The sequence below is a fragment of the Sus scrofa genome, chromosome 10 (assembly GCF_054392235.1).
Source record: "Sus scrofa isolate SSC_HxYL_T2T_F1_AM1 chromosome 10, Sscrofa_HxYL_maternal_Yorkshire_Landrace_v2.0, whole genome shotgun sequence".
Classification (NCBI taxonomy): Eukaryota; Metazoa; Chordata; class Mammalia; order Artiodactyla; family Suidae; genus Sus; species Sus scrofa.
This window is the reverse complement of record NC_139392.1, coordinates 23,068,821-23,084,620: the sequence shown is the minus strand read 5'-3', so window position 1 is coordinate 23,084,620 and position 15,800 is coordinate 23,068,821. Positions and strand designations below refer to the sequence as shown.

Here is a 15,800-nt window from a genome sequence, read left to right as displayed (position 1 = left end):
GTGAGTCTGACATCTTCTCTCCTGGAAGTAACAATCAATTATAGGACACACAAAAATTTACACATTTATGGTAAATGTAGTATTAACAGCATAAAAGTTAGTGTCTGGGGAAGTTTCCAGGTCAATTAAAGCCTTCCCCAAGTTCTGCCATTGGCTTAGTCCTCTTACCTCATTTCCCTGAAGCTTCGCTTCTATTTAAAGTAGACGTGTCTACCCTTAGGATGAATTAGTAATATTGAGAAACTTTTTGGGTGCATTGCAGCTGCCATATGCAGTCAGCCCTCTGTATCCATGTGGCTATAACCGCAGATCCAACCAACCCAGATGGAAAAAAAAAAAAAACCTTAATTCCAGACACTTCCAAAAAAACAAAACTTGAATTTACTCCCTGCTAGCAATTACTTATATAACATTTACACTATATTTTACAATGATTTATATAGCACTTACATTGCATTAGGTATTACAAGAAATCTAGAGGTTGTTTAAAATACATGGGAGAATATATGCAGGTCATGTGGAAATACAACCACATATTTATTTTTTTTTTGCCACACCCATGGCTCATGAAAGTTCCTGGGCCAGGGATCAAATCCGAGCTGCAGCTGGGACCTACACCCCTGCTACAGCAATGCCAGATGCTTTAACCCACGGTGTCGGGCCAGATATCAAACTTGGACCTCAGCAGCAACTTGAGTCCCTGAAGAGACAACACCGGGTCCTTAACCGACTGCACCGCATCAGGAACTCCAGTACTACATCCGTCATTTTATATGAGGGACTTGAGCATCCTTGGATTTAGGTATCAGGGTGGGGGTTTGTCCTGGAACCAACCCCCTGAGGGCCCCAAAAGAGGACCAATTTGAGGCACAGAAAACATGCCTAAGTATCCCACTTCATTTGAACTGAGGGGTGTTTGTGGAGTATAAACCTATTAAAATCTTAGATTTTATCTGATCCAGCAGCTCCCAAACCTAGCTTTCCATTAGACTCAGCTCTACCGCTTCAAAAACAAGGAATAAACAAGCCTGGACCGTGCTCCTAGAGGTTCCGCAGACGGTGCTGTAATTAGTCCTGTGTAGACCTGAGCAATTGAGGGACAAAAGACATCAGTGACACCCTTAGCAACTCAGCAACAAGTGGCCAGGGTGGGACAGGAACCTGACAGTGGCTTCAGCTCCCTGCCTTCAGGCAGAACCGCAGGGTAACCATTAAATAGCACGCCTAAGCCACATTCTCTCCATTAAGTATCAAACAAAAGGCACTAGGCAAGGTTTTAATTTTGAGTGCAGAACTGCCTGCTCTGCAGTTCTTCTTGGGAGACGGTATTAACGCTTGGATTCTCTTCTGTTTTGCCCCCCCCCCCCGCCCCCGGCGCCCCCATGCCCCCCAACTCAGTTAATTCACTCTCCACTAATCTTGGTCATGTATACAGGTGTTCTCTGCGGTATCGTTTCTCTCTTTTCACCCCTTCCTTCCTCTTAGTTTTTTTACATGTGTTGGTGAGCAGATGGGGGCAGATGGGGGGCCGCACCCATCGCGCATGGTAACTAAGGGAAGACCCAGGGCCTTAGCGATGTGGAGGGAAAGGAAAGGCATGATGCAGTTTTTTTATTGTGGACCCAAGGGTATTGACATATAAAGCTTTCAAGGGCACTTGACATCCTTTTCAGAATCCCCATAGATGTTTATCTATCGCTCTGAAAATTTTGCTCATGTCCAGGAGCCAACATTCAAGTCAGAATCCTTACTTTTCAGTTATTTTTCTATTTACTTATTTTTCTTTCTGTCTTTTTAGGGCCGCACCTGTGGCATATGGAGGTTCTCAGGCTAGGGGGTGAAGTGGAGCTGTAGCCACTGGCCTACACCACAGCCACAGCAAGTGGGGGATCCGAGCTGCATCTGCAACCTACACCACAGCTCACGGCAACGCCGGATCCTTAACCCACTGAGCGAGGCCAGGGATCGAACCCAGGTCCTTTTGGATGCTAAGTCTGATTCGTTTCCACGGCGCCATGATGGGAACTCCAGTTTTGTTACTTTAAAATCAGGCCTACTTTTAAAATGGAAATTGTTTTATATTGATGGTGTTTTGTAGTAATACCATTTAACCATTAAAGCAATGTATTTCAATTTTACAAATTACTTTTTATAACTCCAATTTCTAATATGAGGACTCGATTTGGAGTATCAAAGTACACTGATGGTGGAAGTTCCCTCATGGCTCAGAGGGTTAAGGATCCAGCATGGCTGCAGCTATGGCACAGGTTCAGTCCCTGGCCTGGGAACTTCTGCATTCTACAAGTGCAGCCAAAAAAAAAATTACACTGATGGTATCCATTTAATATTTCACCCCATTTCCCCCAAATTACAAACTAAAAGAATAATTTTAATTAAGAGCTGAGTTTTCTGAGATTTGATAAATGTCCAAATTGGATACAACCCATTAGGCAAAAATCCCAATTTGTGAAATAGATGCTAAGAAGAACTGTTGTTTTATATTATAGGCTTCCTGCCCGGGGTACATGCTCACTGACAAACCATTAGAAAACCATTTGAATTTCTAGGCAAATGACAACTGGTAGATGCTGGCAATTTGTCCTTTTAAAAAACTTTCTGCTACATAAATGTAAGCAATTCTTTCCCATCGATAATAATTGTATTTAAGACATGGTGACCATACACATGATATGCCTCAGATGCAGACATAAAAAGAAAAAAAATCCATTTACAGCAAACTTTTAGGAAGGCTGATAACAACTGTTAACAGTTCTGCTTACTGAATTTTTTTTCTTCCACTCCATTGCAACCATACTCCTAAAATCACCAATAAATCATGGTTTCTGTTTGTGAGAATGAATGAGTCTCGTGACTTGCACTGGGGCAGATGGCCAGGTGTTAGCCATCTTCAGCAGCTCACAGGAGTGTTAAATAAAACATACTAAGAATATTGAAAATGTTTACTGGGACCTCAGAAAGGAATGCCTTGAGGTTAAGAAAAAGAATCATGAAGCCAAATCAGTGCATTAAAGCTAATGAAGTAGTAGGTAGTAGATATGGGCATAGTTCATATGAGCTAAAATCTAGCTGGTTAATACGCTTATGGATTCAATAGATGAAGCTTGTGGTTCACAAGAGGTGTGCATGAGAAATTAAGACTTCTGTATCAGGACTCTAAAAGAAATACCGGATCTAATAAGTTGGGAACAGAAAAATTTTACCCTCTGACCCAGAGAACTGCCAATGGACTCTTCTGTCTGTGTGGGATCTGAATAGGAAAATAAAGTCAGAAACAACCAAAAAAGTTTGTATGAGAAATCAAATCTCAGTATTTGCTTCATATGGTTTTGTGGTATGTTACCACGGACCTAAATTCTGTATACGCTGCACACAGCACAGAACCCTCAAACTAAGAAATTGTCATAAAACATAGTCCACACAGGGGCAGCTCTGAGAGCCCTACACGGTAAAGCAAAGCCATTTCGCAGATGCACTTTGAAAGCCAAAGCACACAGGACCGTCGTTGAAAGCACTGACGATGATTTAGAAAAGTAAATCAGGAGTTCCCATTGTGGCGCAGTGGTTAACAAATCCGACTGGGAACCATGAGGTTGCGGGTTCGATCCCTGGCCTCACTTAGTGGGTTAAGGATCTGGCGTTGCCGTGAGCTGTGGTGTAGGTTGCAGACTCGGCTTGGATCCCACATTGCTATGGCTGTGGTGTAGGCTGGCAGCTGTAGCTCTGATTCGACCCCTAGCCTGGGAACTTCCATATACTGCAGGTTCAGCCCTAAAAAAGACAAAAAAAAAAAAAAGTAAATCACATGAAGACGTTTTGCTCCTTGAGAAGGACAAAATGAAAGCAACTTGAAATTGACTATATGATAAACATATTTAAAGATCTAAGAATCAATTGTCATTATTTTCACAAGATAAAATTCAAGAAGACAGAGTGGCTAAGCAAGGAGTTTTGCTGGATACGCTGAGTTAAATAAGGCAACAATTCTAGGTATCCTGACACAATTTCTATTGCCACAGTTCCAACATTGTTTTATGACTCTTCACTTGTTTACTCTCTTCCCTCAACCTAGTCTTTCAAACACACACTGAATTTGTGTCTATTCCTTCTAGTTGCTCTGCTAGGAATCAAATGGAAACAATGAACAACTTTTCATGTACATGAATTACTTTGATTTCCACACTGAAATTTCAGGCTACCCTCCTCTGACTCACTCCTTTGAAAGCATACAACTTGTATTGTTCATTTAAAAAGCGAACACTCCTTTAGGATGAAAAACAAATTTAAAAGATGCAACATGCCATACACATCACGAAATCCTAACCCTAATGTTTTCATGAATTAACTTCCTGAAACATCTTTATTATACCTTATCTACATTATTTGGCCACATTCTTTTCATGTGATAATCGTGTAATGGCATTTTGTTGTTGTTGCTGAGTTGTATGAGTTGTTTATTTGCATGTTAGCTCCTTATTAGATAGATTTCTGAAATAGTAATTTTGTATCTTGCTACTTTACTATTTATTAGTTCTTAATAGTTTTGGGGGGACTCTTTAGGGTTTTATGTATATAGTATCATGTCATCTGCAAAGAGTCACAGTTTTACTTCTTCCAATTTGGATGGCTTTCATTTATCTTGTGTTATTGCTGTGGCTAGGACTTCTGAGTTTATGTTGAATAAATGTGATGAGAGTGAGCATCCTTGTCTTATTCCTGATTCTAGAAGAAAAGCTTTCAGCTTTTCATACTGAGCAGGATGTTAGTTATGGGCTGTATTATGGTCATTTAATATACTCTTTAGTATGTTATGTTCCCCTATACCAATTTTGTGGATTTTTAAAATCATACATAGATGTTGAATTTTGTCAAGAGCATTTTCTGCATCTATTGAGATGAGCATATGACTTTTATTCTTCTATTTGTCAATGTAGTGTGTTACATTTATTTTTCAGATATTGAACCATCCTTGCATCTCTGGAAGAAATCCCACATGATCATGGTATATGATCTTTTTAATGTATTGTTGGATTTGGCTTGCTAATATTTTGTTGAGGACTTTTGCATCTATGTTCACCAGTGATACTGGCCTATAATTTTCTATTTTGTATGTCTTTGTTTTTAGTATAATGGTGATGCTAGCCTTTAGAATAAGTTTAGAAACTTTCCTTCCTCTGCAACTTTTTTGGAATAGTTTGAGAAGCAGCCTTCTGTTCCCAGACTTTTGTTAGTTTTTTTTAATTGCTCAATTTTATCACTGGTACTTGGTTTATTCACACTTCTGTTCCTTCCTGCTTCATTCTTGGAAGGTTGTACATTTCTAGAAATTTGTCCATTTCTCCTAGATTGTCCATTTTATTGGCCAATAATTGTACAATCTCTTATGATCCCTTTTATTTCTATACTGTCCATTGTAACTTCACTCTTTTCATTTCTGAAATTATTAAGGGGGTGAGGTCCTCTCTATTTCTTGAAGAATTTAGCTAAAGATTTATCAATTTTGTTTGTCTTTTCAAAGAACCAGCTCTTAGTTTCATTGGTCTTTTCTATTGTTTTCAAGTCTCTAGTTCACTTATTTCCAGCTAACATTTACTATTTCATTCTACTAATTTTGGGATTTTTTTCCTAGTTGCCTTAGATATAAGGCTAGATTATTTTGAGATTTTTCTAGTTTCCTAAGTAAGCTTATATAGCTATAAACTTTCTTCTTAGAACTGCTTTTGTTTCTATCCCATAGATTTTGGATTGTGTTTTAATTTTTCATTTGCCTACAGGTATTTAAAAACTTTTTAAAGTTCCTCTTTGAATTCTTCAGTGAACCATTGGGGTTTTTGTACGACACTGTTTAGCTTCCATGTGATTTTGATTTTTGCAGTGTTTTTCATGTAGTTGATTCCTAGTTTCAGAGCAATGTGGTTGGGAAAAAAGCTTCATATGATTTCAATTTTCTTAAATATACTGAGACTTGTTTTGTGGCCTAGTGTATGATCTATCCTGGAAAATATACCATATGTACTAGAAAGGAATGTGTATTATGTCCTGCTCTTTTTGTTGGAATGTCCTGTATGTATATCTTAAGGACATCTGATTTGATGTATCTTTTCACACCAGTATTTCCTGACTGATTTTCTGTCTAGATGTTCAGTCCATTGATGTAAGTCTGGCATTAAAGTCTCCTATTAATATTGTGCTATGTTCAATTACTCCCTTCATATTTGCTTTATAAGCTGAGGTGCTCCTATGCTGGATTCATATGTACTTACAATTTTTATATCTTCTTGTTGTATTCTTTTATCACTATGTAACATTCTTTGTCTTGTGAAAATATTTGATTTAAAGTCTATTTTGTCTGATATAAATATTGCTACCTTGGCTTTCTTTTCATTTCCATTTGCAAGGTATATTTTCCCCCTTCCCTCACCTTTAGTCTGTGTATGTCTTTAGATCTGAAGGGAGTCTTTCATAGGTAGCGTAATATTGGTTTTGCTTTTGTATCCATTTGGCCACTCTGAGTCTTTTGAGTGGAGCATTTGGTCCACTGACATTTAAAGTAATTATTGATAGGTGTCTATGTACTGACATTTTAAAAATTGATTTGGGGTTGTTTTTGTAAAATTTTTATTCCTTTTTTCTACTTTTGCACTCGTCCCTTGAGATTTGATGGCTATTTTTTTTTACTGTAATTATTGGATTTCACTCTCTTTGTGTGTGGATAGCTATTAAAATTTTTGATTTATGGTTACCATGAGGTTTATATATAGCAATCTACATATATATGTGATTATTTTAACTTGCTGATCCCTTAAGTTTACAACCCTGCATTCTTAATCCCCCAATCATGTTTAATATTTTGATATATTTTTCATCTATTTTGTTTGAATCCATTAGATACTTATTGTGGATATAGATGGTTACTACTTTTGTCTTTTAACTTTCCTACTAGCTTTATAAGTGGTTCAACTACTACCTCTACTGTATATTTGCCCTTTCCTAATTTTATATTTCTAGTTGTGACATTTTCTTTGCTGCTCACAGAAATCCCTTTTACATTTCTAGTAAAGCTATTTTGTGTTGAACTCTTAGCTTTTGCTTGCCTGTAAAGTATTTGATCTGTCCTTCAAGTCTGAATTATAGCCTGCTGGGTAGAGTATTATTAGTTGTAGATGTTTTCATCATTTTAAATATATTGTGCCACGTCTTTCTGGCCTACGGAGTTTCCGCTATAAAGTCAGCTGATAAGTCTTTTGGGAGTTAATTTTTCCTTGCTGCATTTAATATTCTCTATGTCAATTTTTTGCAATTTTAAATACAATGTGTCTTGGTGTGGACCAAATGCATCTTTGTTTGGAAATTTCTGTGCTCCTTAAACAGATATCTGTTTCCTTGCCCAGGTTAGGAAAGTTTCCAGCTATTATGTCTTCAAATATGTTCTTTGCCCCTAACTCTCCCCATTCTTCTTCTGAGACCCCTGATGCAAATATTAGTATACTTGATGCTGTTGCAGAGGTCTCTCAAACTGTTTGATTTTTTAAAATTCTTTTTTCTCTTTAGCTTGAATGATTTCCACTACTATCTTCCAGTTCACTGATTTATTCATCTGTGTCATCTAATCTACTATTAATTCCTTCTCATATATTTTTATTTCAGTTATTGTATTCTTCAGCTTGGATGGTTCTTCCTTATATTCTCTAACTCCTGTGTTTGAAAATTGAGCTACACAGAGGTTTACATAAAGGTTAGAGAATGCATAGGGTTGCTGAATGGCCAAAAAGTAGGTTTTGCTGGTTATCTACCTATTGGGTCTTAGCATCAAGCTTACCTTACATACTTGACTTTGTAATGCTGGGGTTGGAATTCTATAAATTACATTTTCCAGACTACTTTGTAAACCTCACAAGTCACCAGTTGGCTGCTTTGTTTCCTTAGAGAATAGTCCAACTCAAGGATTGACCATTGGTCTATTCTATAGGCTAGCTAGACATGTGGCAAATGACAGTTTTTATACCAAGCTTTTTTGAGGAATATATTTGTTAATAATTACATACATAAACTTCACCCCACCTACAAAGAACAATTTTTACTTGAGCCCATTGAACAACACTAGGGACTCTGGGGAACGGTTTAGTGACATCCATAGGATGGGTCACAAGTCCATGGGGAAACCATAATTAACCAATGTGAAAGACCACTTAAGGTCAAAAACTTGATTACCATTTCATCCCTGCTTTCCTTTATGGTCAATGTGCCATCATGTTGCTGGCTATCAAGTGCTACCATGACCTCATGACCCCCATGGAAGTAAAAGAGTCCATCCCAAAAGAAGTTTCTCCCTTTACAAAGGAAGCCATTGTGGAGCCTTTAAAAAATGCCAGTGCCCTTCACTGGTACCTCTCTCAATGACTTTGTGAAGTATCTTCAGGACACTTTCAGAGAATGTACTCAGGGCAGGTGTTAGGTAAGAGGATGAGTAGAGTGAGTAGATGTGCAGTTGCACATGTGCACCTGCAGTATACGGAGGTCCCCAGGCTGGGGGTTGAAACAGAGCTACAGCTGCTGACCTACACTTCAGCTCACAGCAATGCCAGATGATTAACCCACTGAGCTAGGCCAAGGATCAAACCCACATCCTCATGGATACTAGTTGGGTTCATTACCAGGGAGCCACAGTGGGATCTCCCACATTCTTAAACCCTGGATTCCTTCTGGTACACTGTGTATTTAGAATTTACGGACATAAGGTTCAAGATTCAATTTTTCATGATCCTTGCTCCAGGATGTAATAGTCTAGATAATGGTTCAGCAAACTATAGCCCATGAGCTAAATATGGCCGGTAACCTATTTAAAGTGTTAAGAGAACATAGCCATGCTCTTTCACTGACATATTATCTACAGCAGTTTTCATATCATTACCAAAGAATTTAGTGGTTTAGAGATCTTACTGTAGTCTGGCAATACTAGAATATTGACTATCTAATCCTTTACAGAAAAATTTTGCTGCCCCCTGGCCTAGTACTCCTCTGGCCTTATATCCACCTATTTGAATGCTCTCTCTGGTGTTTTGTTTTGTCTTCTCTTTGATTATTCACATTCTCTAGTTTTTCTTTAGCAAATATGATCTAAAGGTAACCAGCAGTGTTCTAACTCTCTGCCTGGAAGACCCAGGGACTAATTCCTATCATATCAAGGGGTGATCAAACCCTGAAAGCCTGATTCTTGAGGAAAGAGGCACATACACGATGGGCTCAGACATCCAGAATACTAACTTACAGATTTACAGTGAAACACCACTGTCACAAAGGCCAGAAATATGTGCTGGCCATCTGCTCGGCACAAGCGCTCCTGCAGTCAGGCTGCAAAGAGAGCCAGAACCTAATCAGAAACCACTTTCTTGATTTCTCAGGAAAAATTACTGTGAAGCAGGACAAAAATACCTATATGACTAGTGCTTTTTCCTTGTATGGGGAGGAAAACTATGTATTGGGTATGGAATCAAAATAAGAGAGGTAAAAAGAATTGGATATTTATAGGCATCAAATCATTAAAAGAATCCAGATGCATTCATCATACCATAAAGGTGATTTTGTACATGGGAGCAGAAATAAGTGAAGGCTAATGCCAATTTATATTACGTCTACCTTGATGACAGCCTGATCCATTGGGAACAGAAAATTTAAGACTTCCTCATTTCTGTACTATCTCTTTTCCTATACCTCTACAAAGGATCAAGCCTTCTTCTGCCTGAAATTCTACCTCTTCAAGTGTGTTAATTATGAGGCCCACATAACCCCCTACATCTTTCAGATGACTTTTGCCTATCTCAGTAGTAGTAGTTTAATACGTTTATCTTATATTTGTATAATAGAGAAAAATCCATTCCATGACTGATTTTATTTATGATATTTACCACCTAAGTTTGCTGTAGGAATTAAATACAATCATTTTTGTGAAGTACTTACTACTATGTTCAGCATATAGTAGGTGCTCAGCAATGAAAAACAAGATTATAATACACTGGAAGTGGCTGATGAAAGTGTAATTAACTACACCACAATGTGTGTTATGTTGTATAAGCAGTAGAAGCAAAGTGCTATGGGGACACAGAGACCAAATACTCCCAGGACCTTAACTGCAACACACACAACTATAAATCACCTCTCACTGTCACTTTCCTCCAGTCACCTTCCAGAGTATAAATACCAGACTCCATTTAGGGCCGATTTCTTCTGCAAAATGGCATATCAAATACTGTCACATACTTTGTTGTATCCCTATCTATCTCTCCCTGCAGAGAGAAAAATCCTGGAGATTAGGAGCTGGGTCTTACACTTGTTTCCATTCTTAGTACTTAACATAATTATACTCCAAAACATTAAATTAAAACAAATTACATTGGACCTGGTGGTCCTGGCAGTTTGTGCCTCATGGTTTGTAGAGGTTTCTCCCAAAACTGCACTGAAATCATCCTGCAGAATTAATCAGAATCTAGAGACAAGACATAGTGGAATAAACACAAAAATTACAACTAACCACTGAATTACCATCAATAAAATAAACTGGAAACTACCACAAAAGATACCTACACCCAAAGACAAGGAGTAACATCAAGATGGCTGGAGGAGTACTTTCACAATATAAGTAATCCCATACCTGCCAGGTGGGCAACCTGAAGACAAGAAAATACTGTATCTCAGAGGCTCTCCCACAAGAGTCAGAGTTCCAGTCCCACATCAGGTTCCCCAGACAGGGGTCTGGCATTAGGAGGAGGAGCCCCTGGAGTATTTGGCTTTGAAAGCCAGTGGGGCTTATGCATAGGAGCTCCATAGGACTGTGGGAAAGAGAGACTAGTCTTGGAGGGCACATTCAGGGTTTCATGTGCACCAGGTCCTTTGGCAAAGCAGGGACTCCCTGGGAATCTGGGTCAGACCTACCTGCAGGTCATGGGGCAGGGGGTCTCCTGGAAAAGCAGGTGTTCACTGTGGCTCACTGTCAGGGTAGGACCTTAGAGGTGGATATCCCAGGAATAATCACTGGTGTGAGCTCCCATGGAGCCTTCCATTTTGGAAAAATCTAGCCCCACCCATGAAGGCTGAGAAGCCACAGGCTGAACAACAAACAGGATGGGAACATGGCCCCACCCACTAGAAAATGTGCTGCCTAAAGTCCTCGTAGGCACATAGCTGCCTCCAATCACACCTAGAGACAAAGCCCCACCCACCAGAGGGACAAAACTCAGCTCCACCTACCCACGGGAAAGCACCAGCTCCTCCCAACAGGAAGTCTTCAATAAGCCCCTATATCAACTTCACCCACATGGGGGGTGGTATATACCAGTAGCAAGAGAGGCTATAACCCTGTAGCCTGCAAAAAGGAGACTGCACCAAAAGCTATACAAAAATGAAAAGCCAGAGAAATATGAGCCAGATGAAGGAACAAGACAAAAATCCCAGAAAAACAGCTAAGTGAACTGGAGATTAGCAACCTCCATGAAACAGACTTTAGACTAATGATAGTAAAGATTATCCAAGATCTTGGGAAAAAAACCTGGAGGCAAAAATCAGTAAATTACAAGAAACACTGAACAAAGAAATAGCATATTTAAAGATTAAGCAAACACAGAATATTTAAAGATTAAACAAACACAGATGCAAAAAATATAATAACCAAAATAAAACATTCACTAGAAGGAACCGATAGCAGACTACAAGGAGCAGAAGAATGAATAAGTGAGGTGGAAAACAGACTGGTGGAAATCACCAACACAGAAAAGAAATAAAGAAATGTTTATGAGGACAGTTTAAGAGAACTCTGGGACAGCATTAAATGCACCAACATTTGTATTAAAGGAGTGCCAAAAGGAGGAGAGAGAGAGAAAGGGGGCAGAGAAAATATTTGAAGAGCTAATAGCCAAAATTTTCCCTGACATGGGAAAGGAATCACTCTCTCAAATCCAGAAGTACAACGAATACCATATAGAATCAGCCCAAGGAGGAACACCCCAATATACATGTTAATCAAACTGACCGAAATTAAAAATGAAGAGAAAATATTGAAAGCAACTGGGGAAAAACAAGAAATAACATACAAGGGAACTGCAGTAAGGTTATCAGCTGATTTTTTCAGCACAAATTCTGCAGCCAGAAGGGAGTGACATGATACACTTAAAGTGATGAAAGGAAAAACCCTCCAACCAAGGATACTCCACCCATCAAGGCTCTCATTCAAATCTGAAGGATAAATCAGAAGCTTTACAGACAAGCAAAAGCTGAGAAAATTCAGCATCATTAAACCAGCTTTAAAACAAATACTAAAGGAACTCATCTAGATGGAAAAATAAAAGCCACAACTAGAAACTAGAAAATTACAAATGAGAAGGATTCCTGGAAAAGGCAAATACATAGTAAAATAGGAAATCATCCATACACAAACATGATACCAATACCAGCAATTGTGAAAAGAGGAGGGTACAAACGCAGGACACTGGAGATGCACTTGCAATTAAGAGACCAACAACTTAAAACAAATCTTGTATATATATATATATATATTGACTCCTATATCAAAAGTTCTTGGTAACTGCAAACCAAAATGCTACAATAGACACACATGCAAATAAGAAAAACGCAATCCAAATACAACACTAAAGATAGTCATCAAACTATAAGAGAACAAAAGAAAAAAGACCAACAAAAATGAATCCAAAGCAATTAACAAAATGGTAGTAATAACATACATATCAATAATTATCTTAAGTGCACGTGGGCTAAATGCTCCAACCAGAAGACATAGACTGAATGGATGGCTGAATGGGTACAAAAACTAGACCCATATATATGCTGTCTACAAGAGAGAGAACCATTTCAGTTCTCAGGATACATACAAACTGAAAGTGAGAGGATGGAAAAAGATATTCCATGTAAATGGAAAGTGAAAGAAATCCAGAATTAGCAATACTCATATCAGACAAGATAGACTTTAATATAAAGATGGTTACAAGAGACAAAAAAGGACATTACATAATGACCAAAAGATCAATTCAAGAAGAGGATATAACAACTGTAAAATGTTATATTGAAGAGCACCTCAGTGTATAAAGCAATTGCTAACAGCCATAAAAGGACAAATTGACAATGACACAATGATAATGGGGAACTTTAACACCTCACTTACAGCAATGGACAGATCATCCAGACAGAAAATTAACAAGGAAGCAAAGGCCTTAAATGATGCATTAGACCAGACGGACTTAATAGATAACTTATAGAATATTCCATCCAAAAGCAGGAGAATATGCATTCTTCACAAGCACACATGGATCTGTTCTCTAGGATAGATCACATTCTGGACCACGAATCAAGCCTCAATAAATTTAAGAAAATTTATATCATATAAAACACCTTTTCCAACCACAACACTGTAAGACTAGAAGTCAATGACAAAGGGGGAAAAGAAAATAAACAACCCAAACTTACAACTAAACAATGAAAGAAGAATAAACAAAACCCAAAGTTAGTAGTAGAAATCATAATGATCAGAACTGAAATAAATGAAATAGAAACAAAGAAAACAATAGAAAATATCAATGCACTAAACTGGTTCATTGAAAAGATCAAGAAAATTGATAAAGCCTTAGCCAGACTCAAATAAAAAGAGCTCAAATCAATAAAATTAGAAATGAAAAAGGAAAAGTTACAATGGAAATCAAAGAAACACAAAGGATGATAAGAGACCACCGCCTGCAACCATATGCCAATAAAATGGACAACCTAGAAGAAACGAACAAATTCTTAGAAAGGGAGTTCCCGTCGTGGCGCAGTGGAAACGAATCCGACTAGGAACCATGAGGTTGTGGGTTTGATTCCCAGTCTTGCTCAGTGGGTTGAGGATCTTGCATTGCCGTGAGCTGTGGTGTAGGTCGCAGACGTGGCTCTGATCCTGCGTTGCTGTGGCTGTGGCGTAGGCTGGCAGCTGTAGCTCCGATTGGACCCCTAGCCTGGGAACCTCCATGTGCCATGGGTGTGGCCTTAAAAACTAAAAACAAACAAACAAACAAAACAAAAAAAACCCCAAATTCTTAGAAAGATACAATCTTCCAAGACTAAACCAGGAAGAAAAGATAAATGAACCAACCACAAGTACTGAAATTGAAACTGTGATTTTAAAACTTCCAACAAACAAAAGTCCAGGACCAGATGGATTCACATGCAAATTCTAGCAAACATTTAGAGAAGAGTTAACACCTACTCTTCTGAAACTCCTACAAAAAATTGCAGAGGAAGGAACACTCTCAAACTCATTCTATAAAGCCACCATCAACCTAATACCAAAACCAGACAGATACCACACACACACACACACACACACACAAAGAAAATTACAGGCCAATATCACTGATGAAGGTAGATGCAAAAATTCTCAACAAATACTAGCAAATTGAATCCAGCAATACATTAAAAGGATCATACGTGATGATCAAGAGGGATTTATCCCAGGGATTCAAGGATTTTTCAGTATCTCCAAATCCATCGGTGTGATACACCACATTAACAAAGTGAACAATAAAAACCATATAATCACCTCAATAGATGCAAAAAAAGCTTTCAACAAAATCCAACACCCATCTCTGATTAAAACCCACCAGAAAGTGGACACAGAGGGAACCTACCTCAACACAATAAAGGCTATATATGACGAAACCACAGCTTATATCATTCTCAATGGCCAAAAGCTTAAAGAATTCCTGCTAAGATCAAGAACAAGACAAGGATGTCCAGTCTTGCCACTTTTATTCAACTTAATTTTAGAAGTCCTAGCCATGGTAATCAGAGAAGAAAAAGAAATAAAAGGAATCCAAATTGGAAAAGAAGTAAAATTTATGACTCTTTGAAGATGACACGATACTATATGTATAAAGTTCTAAAGATGCTACCAGGAAACTGTTAGAGCTCATTAATGAATTTGGTAAAGCTGCAGGATACAAAATTAATACCCAGAAATCTATTGCACTTCTATATACTAACAATGATAGATCAGAAAGAGAAATTAGGGAAAGAGTCCCATTTACCATTGCATCAAAAAGAATAAACTAAACCTACCTAAAGAAACAAAACACCTGTACTCTGAAAACTAAGATTCTGAGGAAGAAAATCAAAGATGACACAAACAGATGGAAAGATATACCATCCTCTTAAACTGGAATACTCAATGTTGTCAAAATGATTATACTACCCCAAGGCAATCTACAGATTCCATGCAATCCCTATCAAATTACCAATGGCATTTTTCACAGAACTAGAACAAAAAAAATTAAAAGTTTGTATGGAAAAACATAAGACCCTGAATAGCCAAAGCCATCCTGAGAAAGAAAAATAGAGCCAGAGGAATCAGGCCCCCTGGCTTCAGATTATACTACAAAGCTACAATCATCAAATAATATGGTAGCAGCACAAAAACACAGAGATACATCAATGGAACAGGAAAGAAAGCCCAAAATAAACCCTTGCACCAGAGTTCCCATCATGGCACAGTGGTTAACGAATCCAATTAGGAACCATGAGGTTGCGGGTTCGGTCCCTGCCCTTGCTCAGTGGGTTAAGGATCTGGCATTGCTGTGAGCTTTGGTGTAGGTTGCAGAGGCGGCTTGGACCCCACGTTGCTGTGACTCTGGCATAGCTCTGATGAGACCCCTAGCCTGGGAACCTCCAAATGCCATGGGAGCAGCCCTAGAAAAGGCAAAAAGACAAACAAACAAACAAACAATACCCTTGCACCTATGGTCAACTAA

The 15,800-nt window shown here is 38.4% G+C and overlaps 1 long non-coding RNA gene across 1 annotated transcript in view; it reads right to left on the bottom strand.

Moving 5' to 3' along the window:
* The window catches only part of LOC102165783 (uncharacterized), a 49,132-nt gene that overhangs the window by 3,265 nt on the left and 30,067 nt on the right, over nucleotides 1-15,800 (bottom strand). The gene's annotated exons all lie outside the window — the stretch shown is intronic.